Below are 16,111 nucleotides of genomic sequence, written 5' to 3'. Positions count from 1 at the left end.
AAATGGGGTCAAAATCAGAATATCAACAAGACCTATGTCATTTCTGATAGAAATAAGTACTCTAACTGTTGTAATATGATTATTTCTAGGACATTAAAGAACATTTTGTGAAGCATAATCAGGGTAATTGCAACCTAAAGTTTATTATTCTACAGTGGTTTTCATCTTCAAAGTATTACAAATGCAACAGATTCTTAAGAATTTCCCAAAGCACGAAGTGCGTCCCCTGAGAGGCCTGATGAAGCAGTCAAATGCAGCAGGCATAGAACAATCTCCAAATTCCTGTATCAGCTGTCATTAGTAACAAAAGAGGTAAGATTTTCAAAAGTATATCTATGTGACTTCAGAGCCATCAGGCTGGTAGATGAGCTCTGGTAAATTTGTTTCAGCAGCTGAAGATGGTAATACGCCACAGCGATCTGTTTTCTACCTCAGTTCAGAGTTAACTCTTCTAAAACACCTTCAGCTGTTTTCTTCTATACATCTGGGTTCACCCTCTACTTTGTAGAACTTTTCAGACACATGAAGATACAGGCATGTGTCCTTAAAGTCACCAGTGTGTACACTAGGTGACTAGGAAGTCACCAATGTCTACACAGGGTGACTAGGTCTTGTTGCCAGTCTGTAATGGACTTTGCAGGAGGTATGGGATACCGGAACAGAAAGGAGATAATGAATTCCCTGGTTTGTCAGCAGCATCTGTCTCACAGCAATTGCAAGAAATCTGAAAGTTACCATCAGTTGTCTCTCTGATTCTGTGTATTGTATGGGGTTTTGACTGCTCAGGAAAATAGGGCTCCCTTTAGCCTTTTTGCTCTTTGGCTCTGCTCCACCCATCCATAGGTCAGTTTGAAAGTATTCTTGATTCCTGGGGCTGTTTTAGCCATTGCTGAGGTTAATCCCTGAAGCCTTTTAGCCAGTGCCACAGCACCATCATGTAACAGGCTTGATTGAGTCAGGTTTTCAACTTACAGTGAAACGGGAAAAAATGAATGAATAATGATATGAGTTATATATATTCTAAACAACAAAACCAAGAAACTCCCAACTTAAACAAGGAAAAAAAAAGTGCAGGAAAAGGAAAGGACAATCACTAAATAATAATGTTTAAAAAACTCAGAATGTAAGTGCTATTTGATGGGGAAAAAAAAATGAATCTGAAAATCTGGGCCAGAACTCTAGTGATGACTATTTAAAGTGATCAGATGTTACACTCAGGAGTACACATAGAAAATCTTTTTGGAAAGATAGCTAATGAATGTGTCAGGGCATTGAGTGCACTAGTAAACCTTAATGGCCCTGACCAGCCTCACCTGGGGCCTCCACCCACATCCATGGGTCTAGAAGATGTATTTAAGCTCAGCTTTGGGCCTTTGTTCCTTTCTTGAGCTATGTTGGAGGTGTTTGTTGCTCAGCTCTGTCTGTTCATGGGAGCCCTGGGTCTGAAGCTCTGTGGGCTTGTTTGGCAGATTCACTGTGACCTATGGAGTGACTTCATGGCTTGAAGTTAGACCTGCCTCATCACTGTCATAACGGCTTATGACTTGGGCTCTTGGTTGGATGTGGACAAAATCTCAGGGTTTGCCCTGCTTGTCTTGCTTGTGTGCTGTGGGACTGGGCCCTGCTTTGTGAGGCCCTGCTACTCATGTTATACCCATTGGCTCTCCAGCCCTTCAGGAACATCCAGTGTAAAGGATGGATATCCAGGTATGGAATGGCTTTTCACAAACATTATTTATTCAACTTCCTATTTTATATTGATTTTATTTTTTTTTATTCATATCAGAATTAACTCCTATCACTTATGTCAATAAGAGACATTCTAAGAAACTGTAAGGCTGAAGTACCTGTGATTTCAGTCTTTTGTAGTAGGTGTGAGAGTTATGTTTGGAGTACATTATAGAGCTGTATCAGAGACAAACTTGGTCATTTTACCCTTCAGGAATAATTCCTAGTACATGATATAAACTTTTCATTTTACACAGCAAAATTCAGTGCACTTTTTACTTCAGCCAAGTACAGATGCTAAAGTGCAAACCACTCAGGATTTTAACTGTTAAGTTATTTGAGGAAAAAAAACATTCTTGAAAATAAAATGAAAACTAAAATGCCTAAGCCTATACAAGTCACATGAGTGATCCCAAAAGACTGTGCTAGAAATGTCTATAGGTATCATGAAACACGAAAAACATCTATTGGGTAGGGGGAGGCTCCCCAGATTCCTTCTGTATGCACTAGAAAAGCCAGAAGACGCATAAATTCCTGATTCTGAATGTATAATCAGCATGAGCAAGTCTTGGTAACTCTCAAAGGGTTTTAATGCCCTGTATTTCTCCATCCATTTTTTCTTGCAAAATTACAGATCGAGCATATTTTAAAGTAGAAAAATGACTTTACTGGACTCATGCAACCTGGTATTGAAGAGGGTAAGAAACCTAAACTTGTAACTCTACTCTTTAACTCAAAGAAATGAATTTCAGTCTTTTATCTACAGTTAGGGTTATTCCCTAACTTTTGGATAGGAGAAAATCCCTGTTTGTTGTTTTTAACTTCCTTTGCTCGTGCATATAACAAAAGGAGAAGTGTTGTGGTTTAACCCAGCAGGCAGCTAAGCACCAGGTAGCCATTCACTAATGGGGGAGAAAAATCAGAAAAACAGGTAAAACTTGTTAGTTGAAATTGTCAATTTATTAGGACAGGAAAAGAAGGGAATAATAATAATAAAAGAATATACAAACAAGTGATGCAGAATGCAGTTGCTCACCACTAGCAGACAGATGCCCAGCCTGTCCCTGAGCAGCAGCACCCCTCCTGACCAACACCCTTCTGTGTTATTGCAGAGCATGTTGTCATACAGTGTGCAATATCCCTTTGGTCAGTCTGGGTCAGCTGTCCTGGTTCTGTTCCCTCTGAGCTTCTTGTACATTCCCAGTCTCCTTGCTGGCAGGGCAGCATGAGAAGCAGAAAAATCCTTGACTTAGTGTAAGCACAGCTCTGTAACAGTGTCAGCATGTTATAGAATCATAGAATGATTTTGGCTGGAAGGGATCTTAAAGACCATCTTGTTCCAACCCCCCTGCCATGGGCAGGGACACCTCCCAATAGAACAGATTGCTAAAAGCCCCGTCCAACCTGGCATTAAACACTTCCAGGGATGGGGCATCCACAGCTTCTCTGGGCAACCTGTTCCAGTGCCTCACCACCCACAGAGTAAAGAGTTTCTTTGTAATATATAATCTAAATCTACCCTCTGTTAGTTTAAAACCATTACTCCTTGTCCTATCATTACATTCCCTGATAGAGTCCCTCCCCAGCTTTCCTGTAGGCCCCCTTTTGGTAATGGAAGGCTGCTATCAGGTCTCCCCAAAGCCTTCTCTTCAACCCTAACTACCTCAGCCTGTCTTCAAAGGAGAGGTGTGCCAGCCCTTTAGTCTTTGTGGCCCTCCTCTGGACTCCTTCTAATGCATCCATGTTCTTCTTGTGCTGTGGGCCCCAGAGCTGAAGGCAGTACTCTAGGTGGGTTTTATGAGAGCAGAGTAGAGGGGGAGAATCACCTCCCTTGATCTACTGGCCATGCTTCTTTTGATGCAGCCCAGGATATGGTTGGCTTTCAGGCAATGTGAGCGCACATTGCTGGCTCATGCTGAGCTTCTCATCAACCAACACCCCCAGGTCCTTCTCCTCAGGGCTGCCCTCAATCCATTCTCTGCCAAACCTGTATTTGTGCTTGGGATTGCCTGGGCCCAGATGCAGGACCTTGCACTTGTCCTTGTTGAACTTGATGAGGTTCACACCAGACCACTTTTCAAGCCTGCCAAGGTCTATCTGGATGGTACCCCTTCTTTGCAGAATGTTGACTGCACTGCACAGTTTGGTGTCATCCTCAAACTTGTTGAGGGTACACTCTATCCTATTGTTCATGACACTGACAAAGATGTTAAACAGTGCCAGTCCCAATACCAACCCCTAAGACCACTTGGGTCCAAGGGTCTCCACTTGGACAACAGGCTGTTAGCCACAGCTCTTTTGAGTGTGACCATCCAGCCAATTCCTTACCCAACAAGTTGTCCATCTGTCAAATCCATGCCTCTCTATGACACAGTGACGCGCTTAGTGGATGAGGGAAAGGCTGTGGATGTGGTCTTCCTTGACTTCAGTAAGGCTTTTGACACCGTTTCCCACAGCATTTTCCTCAAGAAACTGGCTGCTCTTGGCTTGGACTGGCGTATGCTTCCTTGGGTTAGAAACTGACTGGGTAGCCAGGCCCAAAGAGCTGTGGTGAATGGAGTTAAATCCAGTTGGAGGCCGGTCACTAGTGGAGTCCCCAGGGCTCAGTACTAGGGCCAGTCCTCTTCAATATCTTTATCGATGATCTGGATGAGGGGATTGAGTGCACCTTCAGTAAGTCTGCAGACAACACCAAGTTAGGTATGTGCCTCGATCTGCTCGAGGGAAGGAAGACTCTGCAGGAGGATCTGGATAGGCTGGACTGATGGGCTGAGGCCAACTGTATGAAGTTCAACAAGGCCAAGTGCCAGGTCCTGCACCTGGGGCACAACAACCCCAAGCAGCGCTACAAGCTGGGAGATGAGTGGTTGGAAAGCTGCCTGGCAGAGAAGGACCTGGGAGTACTGGTTGATAGGCAGCTGGATATGAGCCAGCAGTGTGCTCAGGTGGCCAAGAAGGCCAACAGCATCCTGGCTTGCATAAGAAACAGTGTGGCTGGCAGGTCTAGGCAAGTGATTGCCCCCCTGTACTCTGGGGGCTCTGGTGAGGCCGCAGCTTGAGTACTGTATTCAGTTTTGGGCCCCTCGCTACAAGAAGGACATGGAGGTGCTCGAGCGAATCCAGAGAAGGGCAATGAGGCTGGTGAGGAGTCTGGAGAACAAGTCCTATGAGGAGCGGCTGAGGGAGCTGGGGTTGTTTAGCCTGGGGAAGAGGAGGCTCAGGGGTGACCTTATTGCTCTCTACAGGTACCTTAAAGGAAGCTGTAGCGAGGTGGGGGTTGGTCTATTCTCCCACGTGCCTGGTGACAGGACGAGGGGGAATAGGCTAAAGTTGCGCCAGGGGAGGTTTAGTTTGGATATTAGGAAGAACTTCTTTACTGAAAGGGTTGTTAGGCATTGGAATAGGCTGCCCAGGGAAGTGGTTGAGTCACCATCCCTGGAGGTCTTTAAGAGACGTTTAGATGTTGAGCTTAGTGATATGGTTTAGTGGAGGACTTGTTAGTGTTAGGTCAGAGGTTGGACTAGGTGATATTGGAGGTCTCTTCCAACCTAGATGATTCTGTGATATGTCATGTGGAACAGTAGCAAATGTTTTGCACAAGTCATGAGATTATGTCAGTTGCTCTTAGCCTGTCCACCAATGCTGAAACCCTGTCATAGAAGGCCACCAGATTTGCCCTTTGTGAAGCCATGTTGGCTCTCACCATTCACCTCCTTACTTTCCATGTGCCTTAGCATTCTTTCCAGAAGGATCTGCTGCATCATCTTGATCTTGCCAGGCACAGAGGTGAGACTGACTGGCCTGTAGTTCACTGGGTCTTCCTTTGTTCCCTTTGTAAAAATTGGGTATATGTTTCCACTCTTCCAGTCAGTGGGAACTTCACCAGGCTGCCATGACTTCTCAAATATGATGGATAGTAGCTTAGCAACATCGTTTTCTAATTCCCTCAGGACCCTTGACTTCATTTCATGATGTCTCATATTCGTGCACCTTCAGTTTCCTTAGCTGGTCTTGAACCTTCTCTCCTACTACACTGGGCTGTTCTTCATTCTCCCAGTCCCTGCCTTTGCCTTCTGGGCCTTGGAGTATGTGGCTAGACATCTTGCTGGTCAAGACTGAGGGGAAAAATATCATTGAGTACCTTAGCCTTCTCTGTATCTCTTGTAACCAGGTCTCCTGTTTCCTTCTGGAGAGGGCCCACAATTTCCCTAGTCCTCCTTTTATCACTGTCATCCCCACAGAAGCCTTTCTTGTTGCCCTGGATATCTCTGGACAAATTTATTCTAATAAGGCTTTGGCTTTCCTAACCTGATCCCTGGCTGCTCAGTAAACGTCTCAGTATCCCTTCCAGGCTACCTGTCCTTGCTTCCACCCTCTGTAGGTCTCATTTTTCTGCTTGAGTTTGGCCAGTTGAGTGGTGCTTTGAGTGTTGTTCCTTGGGGCTTCCTTGGCTCAGGAGCTCCCTCCTGTATGCCACAATTCCCTGCTCTGCTGCAGATCAGAAAAACAAACAAGCAAACAAAGAAAAACAACAGAAGAACCTTTTTTTTTTTCCTGTTTTCATCTTTCTAAGTCCTAACCCATTATCCTAGTGCCATAGCTCATGATTATTGAAATCCAGGGACTGACAAAATTGTTACGAATGATTCTTTGTGCTTCAGATTCTGTTCAAAAATATAGGTTTAAATACAAAAACATCAACTGCAGATGTGCACAGAAGCTATTTTCACAGGGTCATATAAAAGAGTCCTGCCTCTTTAAAACATGAAGCTAGGGGAAAAACACCTTTTGGAAAGTCAGACTATAGGTAAACACTAAAAATTTAATCACATTTCTCAAAATATTTCTTGCTAGTTTTGTGGTATAAACAATATAAACCAATGGAAAAAAGCTGCTGAAAGTGATAGTCATACATGTTAACTTTTTAGAGTATGTTGTAAAGGAAAGAGCAACATCAAAGTGAAAGGCTTTACGGTTTACGAGTTACTCAGATATTACTTTTGTGTGAAGACTACGAATTGTTTCCTCAAGTTTAAGGTTTACAAGCATAGACATCTTTCCTCCAGTCAGGGTAATCAGAAGGAAGCAGACTACTAATTAAATTCCTGTGTCCAACTGAAAAGTGAACTATCCAAAATAATGACGCCTCTCCAAGGGAGGGAAAATGTTAGATAGCTAACTTTCAAAGGTAGATGTGAATTCAGTTATTGCACAGAAATAGTTATGGATATTTGATAATCACTGTATTTTTGAAGTTATGCAGGAAGCACTGTGAACCAGCTCTTTGACTTACTGAAATCATTAGGGAATGGTGCAGTCTGTTTACTATTCTTACTAGATCTTGCTAATTAGCTAGTTCACCCATCACATCACTGAGTTCGGACTGTTGCTGCTATACATGGAAAATGTTTAGGGAAAAAAATTTAGTTTCTTCTTCATAACTGATTACTGAATGACTTCAGAATTCGCTGTTTTTACTACACTGGGCTCCAGTGCAGAGTTTTTTTTGTCTCCCCTTCCCCCCTCCATGTGCTGGCTGCACCTGTACATTTTTTTTTCCCCCCTATGGAAAATAGCTCATAAAAGCTCTAACAAAATGCGGATATCTACACTTCAGTTATAAATGCACAAAGCCAGGGATGCAGTATTTCAAGAAAAGCAAGCAGCTTCTCTAATAATCTTTTTGTTAATATGTTCCAGAAAAGAAAGGATTTGTATTGACAAGAAAGAAAGAACTTAAAGGCTGGTCAAGTGTATTAAATCACTTTTTTTTTCTTAAGGCACTTCATGTTTCCAGTTGCTTTGGCCATATGAGGCAGTACTGTATCAGTAACCGTAGTGCTGACAGGCATTTCTATGACTGCATGATAAGGCCTGGCCTTTACTCAGCACTCACTATAATATCATTTGCCTCAATGACTTGTTTTAATAAGAGCCAGTGCAAGACATAGGAAGTTACAATAATGTAAGTTTTGAAATACTAAATCAGGAATTTAAACCAATAATACTTACTTCTCACTTCAGACATGTATTTAAACCTCAGTTTCTGAGTGACCTATCAGTAGATGACAAATACTTTCTAAAAGGAAAATATCATTGCTACATATCAGATTGCTGTTTATTTTTCATGTCCTTCTATTGCAGAAATTCATAAGCACTTTCAAGTAAAGTGTTTGTGTTTATTTTTTTCCTCTCATCAGGAGTTTTATTTTTTGTTTATTTTAAGTATCTACCTATATAGCAATATTTTCTGGAAATGCATTCCTTTTCCTCACTACCAGAAAAATCCAATCTTGAAATGTAGCTTTACTTCCAAATAAGCTATGAGGTAAAATTCCAATTGCTAACAGTATCCTGCAAAGTATTTGTGGACAGATGCACAGTGATTTGATTCCCAGAAATGCTACCTCAAGATATTTTCATTGCCGGAATGTTACCACTGACAGCCAACTTTGCCATGTCTGAAACAAACACGTTTCTGCTGCTGTTCCTAGAAGCTGAATTTTGTGGAGTAGTGATAGCTGTGTTACACTTGATCATTTTATGACTAAAAGAGATCACATCATATATGTGGAGTTAACTTGTGTCATGGAATTAGATTTACACAACTCTGATGTAGCATCAATTAAGTAACAATCAATTATTATACACCTTTATAGCAGATAACAAAGATTATATGATTTCAACTGCACTTAATCGGTATTTAAGTATTAGTTGTTTAACACAATGATTTAAGAAATTTGCTACAATAGAAACAGCAACTAAGTTAAAGATTCATGAATGGCAAGGTTCACTGGAGAGTTACTGCAGGGTTCTGGCGGTTTTCTAAATCCAGTTGCACGCTTCCGAAGTACCCCCTAGAATGAATTACTCACCCTGTGTTCTAATCAGTGTTTGTCTGCAGATGAGCTTGTTCCTTGAGGATTCAACCCTGAGATGCATTTCTCCTCAGGGGCACCCTGAGCGGAGTACCAACTTGGTGATCAAGGGTGCAGCCTGCTGCAATCACTGGTGAGCTCAAAAAGTTCTTGTTTGGAATCACTGTTTATAGGATTGCATGGACATTGTCTTTTGGTCATTAATTTTAAAGGATTCAGGTCTTTTTCGAATTAGTTTAAGAATAAGGTTGTGCAGTCCTCCTCCCCTTAGAAAGTAACTGTGTTTGTCAGTTCATCATACCACAGGGTCCAGTTGTGGTCGGGGAGAGGCTTGATCATCCGAGGCCTATACCATATGAACAAAAGGTGTTAAAGGGACTGAAGCAAGACGTAAGGCTTCACTGCACTCTGCAGATAACATTGGAATGGTGTCAAGATAACTCTTCCTTTGGTTACGAAGAGAAACGAGATGAGACGCCATATTTATTAAACTGGCTGATTGATTTGTAGTCAAACTCAAATTCCTTCATTACTGCCCATGACAGATTTAATGGGAATAGTATGCCTGAGGCACTATTATTAACAAGCTGTCCAGTTCAAGGAGTGATCACATTGAGACCTGCCGTGGCTCACAAGCCTGAGCAAGACTTAAGCCATGTGTAGGAGCAGAGCGTACCTGCCATAACTTGACTCTCGTATTAATATTTTCAATTTAATCACAGAATTGTAGGGGTTGGAAGTGACCTCAAGAGATCATCGGGTTCAACCACCCTGCCAAAGTAGGTTCCCTAGAGCAGGTAAATAGTCTCAATACAAATTAAGCCTCACCAGCAATATTGTTGAAATCATTTTATTTGCCCTTTCTACTATCTACCCTTTCCTCTGGTGCTGTATTCACCTTCTGTGCCCAAACATCAACAGGACCAACCTCCTTTCAACAATAGTGAGGGGTGTCACAGCAAGCCCTTGCCAACCTGGGGCCTGCACTAGGGGAGTTCCTCACTGGTGGTTGGGGGTTCCTTCCTTTTCAGTCATGGAATCTGCCGTGGGGTTGCTGCCTTCTGGCTGCTCCCAGCAGAGTGTTATCAACACTTCTACCCACAAATTCAAAATACATCAGCATATGAGATGCTATGAAGAAAACTAACTCCATCCCAGCTAGAGCCAGTGCAACTTTTAATGGCAAAAAACATTGGGCAAACATAATGGCAAAAGTAACTGGGAGATAATCATGATGGGCAGTTTAGTAGGGAGAAAGACAGGAAGAAAAAAAAAGTTTTATATTTCCTGTAATACTAAATTTTCACACAGTGCTACCCAGTTTTGAAAGAGCTATAGGAATACAATCATTTTAATTTGCTTTTCTTTCATATGTTCTGATTTCTCAGGAAGGTTTCCTCTTATAAGGAAGATTTGAAAAGCAATGGGAAGCTTTTGTTTTTATTATATCTTTCCTATCTTTTAAAAAGATTGCTTTGACAAAGCTGAGGGAAAAAAAAATATATAGGTAGTGAATCCAATAAGAGGTTATTTTCATGTAAAGAAAGTAGTGAGAGAATCAATTATATTCTAATACTTTGGCAGAGTTCACAGCAGTAAAAAATAAATATTATTTGCAATTATTTTCTGTAATTTTCTCATAAAACTTATAGGTCAGAATCAAAGAAATTAAAAGTTTGAATCTCAAGCTGAAATTATAGGTAGTCATTGAAAAAATGGTAAAATATATATATATAATAATAATAAAAATGCCAAACATTAAATACAAGAGGGAGTTGTACTTGGAATAAGAACAGAGAAAGAAAAAGATACGTTACAATAACCAGTTATTTTAAAGGATCAGAAAATCTTTCCTGAACCATTTAAACTTGAAAATCTCCATATTTGAAAAAAAGAGAGATGTTTTACTATCACAGCTTTTATGCATCCTCTAGGTTAGTACTTCCAACAAAAGGCATCGATGTCTTTGACCTTTCTTAGAATAAATATAAATGGTAAATCTTCTAAACTGTTTTTATTTTATCAAAACACAAGGTGAGATTTTAACTGATCCTTTCAAGACCTAGCTGTTCAAATAGGAATTCATCAGCATCAATGCACATAGGAAATAGCTTTGTCAGAAGGTAAAAGTCAAAGAAAAAGATTTCACAGAGATTATTGTGAAGGTGTTTGTAAATGATTGAGGTAAATCATGTGATAGAGATCAGCCTGTGTCATATCCAGTAATTATTGTGCTATGGGTTAAGATTATTGGATGTTTATTTTATGAAATGTTTCAACTATGCCCTAAACATATGCTGAGTCAGAAAAGTGGAAGAAGGTCACCAAGTGAGTTAATTAGTCCATAAAGAGGCATACATTTCTCATTCAAATTACTAATCTCTAGTATCAGGCCACACGCATAATGTTATCAGTATTAGAGTATTGCTTTGACATCTTATTTTTCTGATCTGCAAAACACTGGTCAGACCACGTGTTTAGAGTTCAGCTTCTCAGCTGAAATGGTCAAGCAATACATTTATTTATGTAATTGTCTATCTTTTGTTTAAAAAAAAATATATTTGAAGGTGAGGCCCTCCTCAGTAGAGTTACATTATGTGATATCAACCACTGAGAATTAATGTTGAATGAGATTTTTAAATAAACTAATTTGTCTATGGGTATTTCTCATGTTTTTCAGGATCTCCATGTATCTGAGACCAGGTGACATTTCCAGTGGACAGATCTAGTTATTGACAAGTGATAACACTTATATCGCCACTGTATAGATCGTCAGCCCCTCATTTCACCTTGTTTTGGTTTTGTTGGTTTGGTTTGGTTTTTCCCATCCCCCCTTTGTTCTAAACAGTAAAACAACAAAGGTAATTCAAGCAAGGGGAAAAACAGAGAAAGCTAAAATTCATTACAAAACTTTGGATTTCATTTAAGCTGTGTTTCTGTACCTTTGGAATTACTTTTTTTAAAAGCAATCAGAAGTCCATTAACATTAATATAATATGGTTATAATTAAACCACTTGGATTCCAACAGGACTTTCTTTGGTCCAAACTGAAATTTTAGTGACAATTTATTGTAAATAAATGGAAATTAGTGACGCAACTGGAGGATCTTTCTTTTGCTGTCTTGATGCTGAGAGGTATATGATTTTTTCCTCTCATCAGATGCATGCTGGCACGTTCACCTTTTGAACACAATAACATTGATATTAATGAGCAATATTAAAATGTCCTTAAGCAGAACAAACATCTTATCCAACAATGTTGAGAAAAGGTCATTCATATATCTCAGTCTCTTCAATGCTGCCATCTGTAATTTAGGCATTGTAATATGTTGGCATATTAAATAGTACATTTGCTCCCAGTGACTAAGCAATACTTAGGTAGTGGACCCATTCTGGATGATACCGCAAAAGTTCTGGGGAAAAAAGATTGTAAGCTGCACTGTTGTCAGCAGAGAGTTGTATAAGAAAACCCTTGACAAATTTGATTCCTTTGGAGGTACTGCTCTGAAAGGCCTTTAGACACTACTCCATTTCATCTGTAATTTTTTTTTCTGTTTTTGGGTAGATTATATGGATGGAAAACTGATGTGATTTACGTGCCCCTACATTGTGTATGACTGTGTATATAGAACACTGTGGGTAACACAAGAATGTAGTGGATTCAAGGCTATATTGAATTTATTCATAATAGATTCACAGATCTGTCACCACCTTTCAACTAAACAAGTGAAAGTCTTGTACACTATTATCTCATATTGTGATTGCCTTTTTAAAATTTTGCATGTCAGCATTCTTTGACATTTTCTGACATTTGGATCTCTTTTCAGACTTTATTCTGAAGACATAGGTCTTTATCAATTGAAATACATGGTTTAATCTCCTTAAAGTTGAAATATTTTTTAATATTCAAGGTAAATTTAGTTGTCTAGTATAGGAATTGCTGTATATTCCCCATAGCTACTGACATAATATTAATTTAGACTGTTTTGTTTTTAAAATAGCAGAAATGAATTGCATTTTTAACGTTAAATTCTGCTTGGGCATGGACTTCATCCCAATGTCACTGTGTTAATTAAAAGTCACATCTGCTGTTATCATTTGTACTTTGAAAAAAAAAACATTATTCCCAGTGTATATAACATTCAAAAGATCATAGTAAATATAGTGTAGTCCTAACAAAACAAACAAGTCTTTCTACAATTAAATAATCCATAACTCGTTTTTCTAAGAAACTAATTCTCTTTTGAAAACTTGAAAGGCTTATAGACTGAAACCACATTTACCAGTAAATCATGTGCTTACATTCTCTCTGTGAAAATATTTGAGGCATAAAACTATAGATTTTTTTAAACTGAATTCACAGCTTGCTCTGGGAAGTAAATAATTCTGGCAATTCGTTTGATTTAATATATAACCAAAAAGCCATGAAGAAAGCAACCTGTTGTTGTTTACCTTTATATATATACCATATGTATATATTAAGCCGTTTCTTTGCTTGTATTGTATTGACAAAGCACCTAATTTCTCACAGAAGAGAAAGTAAAAAGTATTGATGCCTTGGGGTGCTTAACTGAAAAAAAAATTTTAAAAATGGAACAGCTATGGGAGTTAAACAATGTTGGAAATACTTATGCTCACATTGAATTAAGCCATATTACTGAAAACAGGATAGAAGATTTGGCAGTTTTTAACATACAAAATATCTCACAGGTACTTTGAGTCATGCACATGTGAAATACTTCCAACAGCTGATGATACAAATTAGTTTGGCTTGATCAGTAGCTGTGAGTGTATGCATGTGTATGTCTCAGTATATATAGATGTAAATACCTTTCAGAAAAGACGATTATGCTTTAGGTAAAACTTAGTTTAAAATATTAGAATAAAAAATCTTCCAGTGGGAATAGAGATTAAGGAATTAGAGAGACATTTTTCTAAAGTTGCAGCAATCTTGCTAAATATTCAAAAAGAACACACCAGTCACTGGGAGAGGTTGGTGGAAGAGAGAGGTGTTCTGATGAAGTTTTCACTTCAATATTACTTATTATCAGGGATATAAGATTTACTAAATTTTATCTGCAGTCTAATTTATAGACATACAAATCACCTGATAGAGTAATATTGCATCTCTATTTGGACGATCCGCTTTTTTCCTATCTTTGCTGTTGGAATTTGCATGTGCACAGTAAAGCAGCTGATATATTTGGGAAGGAACACCCTTCCTAGGTGTGTTTAAAGCATACAACACTGTACCAGGAACTGTCCTCTATAGGTGAGAACCAGCAGTATTGCTGTGACATGAATGGGTGAGATAGACTCTCTACAGGAATATGAAAAGGACAAATTTTTCTCATAAAGACAGTACAACTAGATCAGCCTTGGCTACTGTCTCTATGGACTTGATACAACATCCAGGAGGATTTATTCTGTAAGACTGGTCCACTATGCCTCTCCAATATTTTCCTCAGTATTCACTATTCTTAAAAGTATTCGTAAAACTAATCAACTGTGAATAAACTGTATGAAATATAGTAGTTGTTGTTAGGGAACTACAGAACTCAAAAAGGTAAGTATATGGAGCTAGGTACTAGGATTCAAGGATATAAAGCTTACTTTGTAGTTGCACATTGCTTTGCATCACTGATGCTGCTTCTGTGCAGCAATTTACAACAGTTTTTAATACAGTTATGTTTGCTTTCCAAAACAATGCAAACATGGACACATTACCTTTTTTTGATATTTACACCCATCCATAGACCTGTTATCACTTGTCTGGCATCAAAAATAATTAAAATGGTGGACATATATATGCCCATCACCTTTATTATTTCATTATGTGTTTTATTCCTTGTAGCTTACTTTGTTAACTCAGTAGTGTTTTATAGACTAGTTCATTTCACTTGTCATTTTTTCCCAAGTTAACATGCATTGTGAAAAAAAACACACAGTCATGATAGGAAGGCATATCTGTTGAAATAATTATAGATCTAGTTCATTGTATTATCTTCTATTAGTTTAGTGGCTTTAAGAAGAGCTTAATGCTAGGTCCTCGCTTTAGTTTTAACTATCATCCTATGCCGGCACTAACTGAAACCTGGACACTGTCATGCATAGACAACAAGTACACTTGTCTCTGTTTAGGAAGGCAGGGCCATAGGCAAATTCATTATTATGAAATACTTTACTATTAACTCCATAGCTTCTGCAGTTACAAGCTCCATATGATTGCACTTCCCTCCTTCATCCTGGCTAGTCTAGCTGTACAACACACTTCCTGTTATCTTCTTTACTAGACCGGTAATTTTGGAGGTGAGGGTGTTGTTTTTTTCTATTATGCATTCTTTTTCTTTCTCTTTACAAGGAAAGAAAATTGAAATGCTTTCTTTAAAATGAGAAACTAGGCATTGTGCCATTGGGAAAAGACTCTCTGATGGTGTCCATTGATACCTGAGACCTTTTGTTCAATCTTATTTTTCACTACGTAACAATTTCTTCACTCCATATAACTGTGCAGATAGGTTATGGTAAAGTGTGCCTTAGCCAGCTTTAAGAACAATAGACTAAATCTCACTACAGATGTAGACTGGTGGAGAGCTATTAGTCAAATAGCCAATTAGCCATTTCTCATGATAACAGCTTTCAACACCATGTGATACAGCACCTACCAGCTGTAGTTATACAAAGGCTAGTCATCTTTTTGGGAAAGTTGCACAGTCACAGAAGTTTTACCACTCAGACTTCCTCTTCACATCTGTTGTAGTTTTACTCAGCTGGGCAGCCAAGCTCCACCACAATTGCTCTCTCACTCCCCCTTCTCAAAGGGAAGGGGAAAATATAGAATGAAAAGTGCTCAAGGGCTGAGATAAGGATAGGGAGATCACACACCAATTATTCTCATGGGCAAAACAGGCTCAGCATATGGAGATGAAAATAATTTATTGCCTATTACTAACAGAACAAAGCAGTGAGAAACTAAAAGCAAAATAAAAACACCTCCCCCCACATCCACCCTCTTCTATGTCCTCCCCCAGGTGGCACAGAGGGACAGGAAATGGAGGCTGCAGTCAGTCCTTAACACTTCATCTCTGCTGCTCTGTCACGGTCACTCTCTGTCCTTGTTCCAATGTGGGGTCCTTCCCATGAGATGCCATCCTTCCCAAACTGATTCTGCATGGGCTTCCCACAGGCAGCAGCTCTTCAAAAACTGCTCCAAGATGGTTCTGTACCATGGGGTCCATCAGCCAGGAGCAAACTGCTCCAGCACGGGTCCCCCACTGGTGGCAGCTCCCCCCAGGCCCCCTGCTCCGGTGTGGGCTCCTCTCCACGGGCTGCAGCTCCGGCCCGGGGCCTGCTCCTGTGGGGGCTCTCCATGGGCCGCAGCCTCCTCCAGGCCACATCCACCTGCTCCACCGGGGGCTCCTCCACAGGCTGCAGCGTGGAGATCTGCTCCATGTGGGACCCATGGGCTGCAGGGGGACAGCCTGCTCCACCAGGGGCCTCTTCAC

At 39.9% G+C, this 16,111-nt stretch overlaps 1 long non-coding RNA gene across 1 annotated transcript; it reads left to right on the top strand.

The window, feature by feature from the left end:
* Positions 1-501: 501 nt before the first annotated feature.
* LOC106048029 (uncharacterized) lies at positions 502-12,753 on the top strand. Its single transcript, XR_001214036.3, has 4 exons — positions 502-1,707; positions 8,620-8,739; positions 9,329-9,403; positions 11,287-12,753. It is a non-coding gene; the product is annotated as an uncharacterized lncRNA (long non-coding RNA).
* Positions 12,754-16,111: the final 3,358 nt, after the last annotated feature.

This window comes from Anser cygnoides, chromosome 1 (assembly GCF_040182565.1).
Source record: "Anser cygnoides isolate HZ-2024a breed goose chromosome 1, Taihu_goose_T2T_genome, whole genome shotgun sequence".
Taxonomy (NCBI): domain Eukaryota; kingdom Metazoa; phylum Chordata; class Aves; order Anseriformes; family Anatidae; genus Anser; species Anser cygnoides.
The sequence above is the reverse complement of the archived record's forward strand: the minus strand, read 5'-3'. Positions and strand labels throughout refer to the sequence as shown.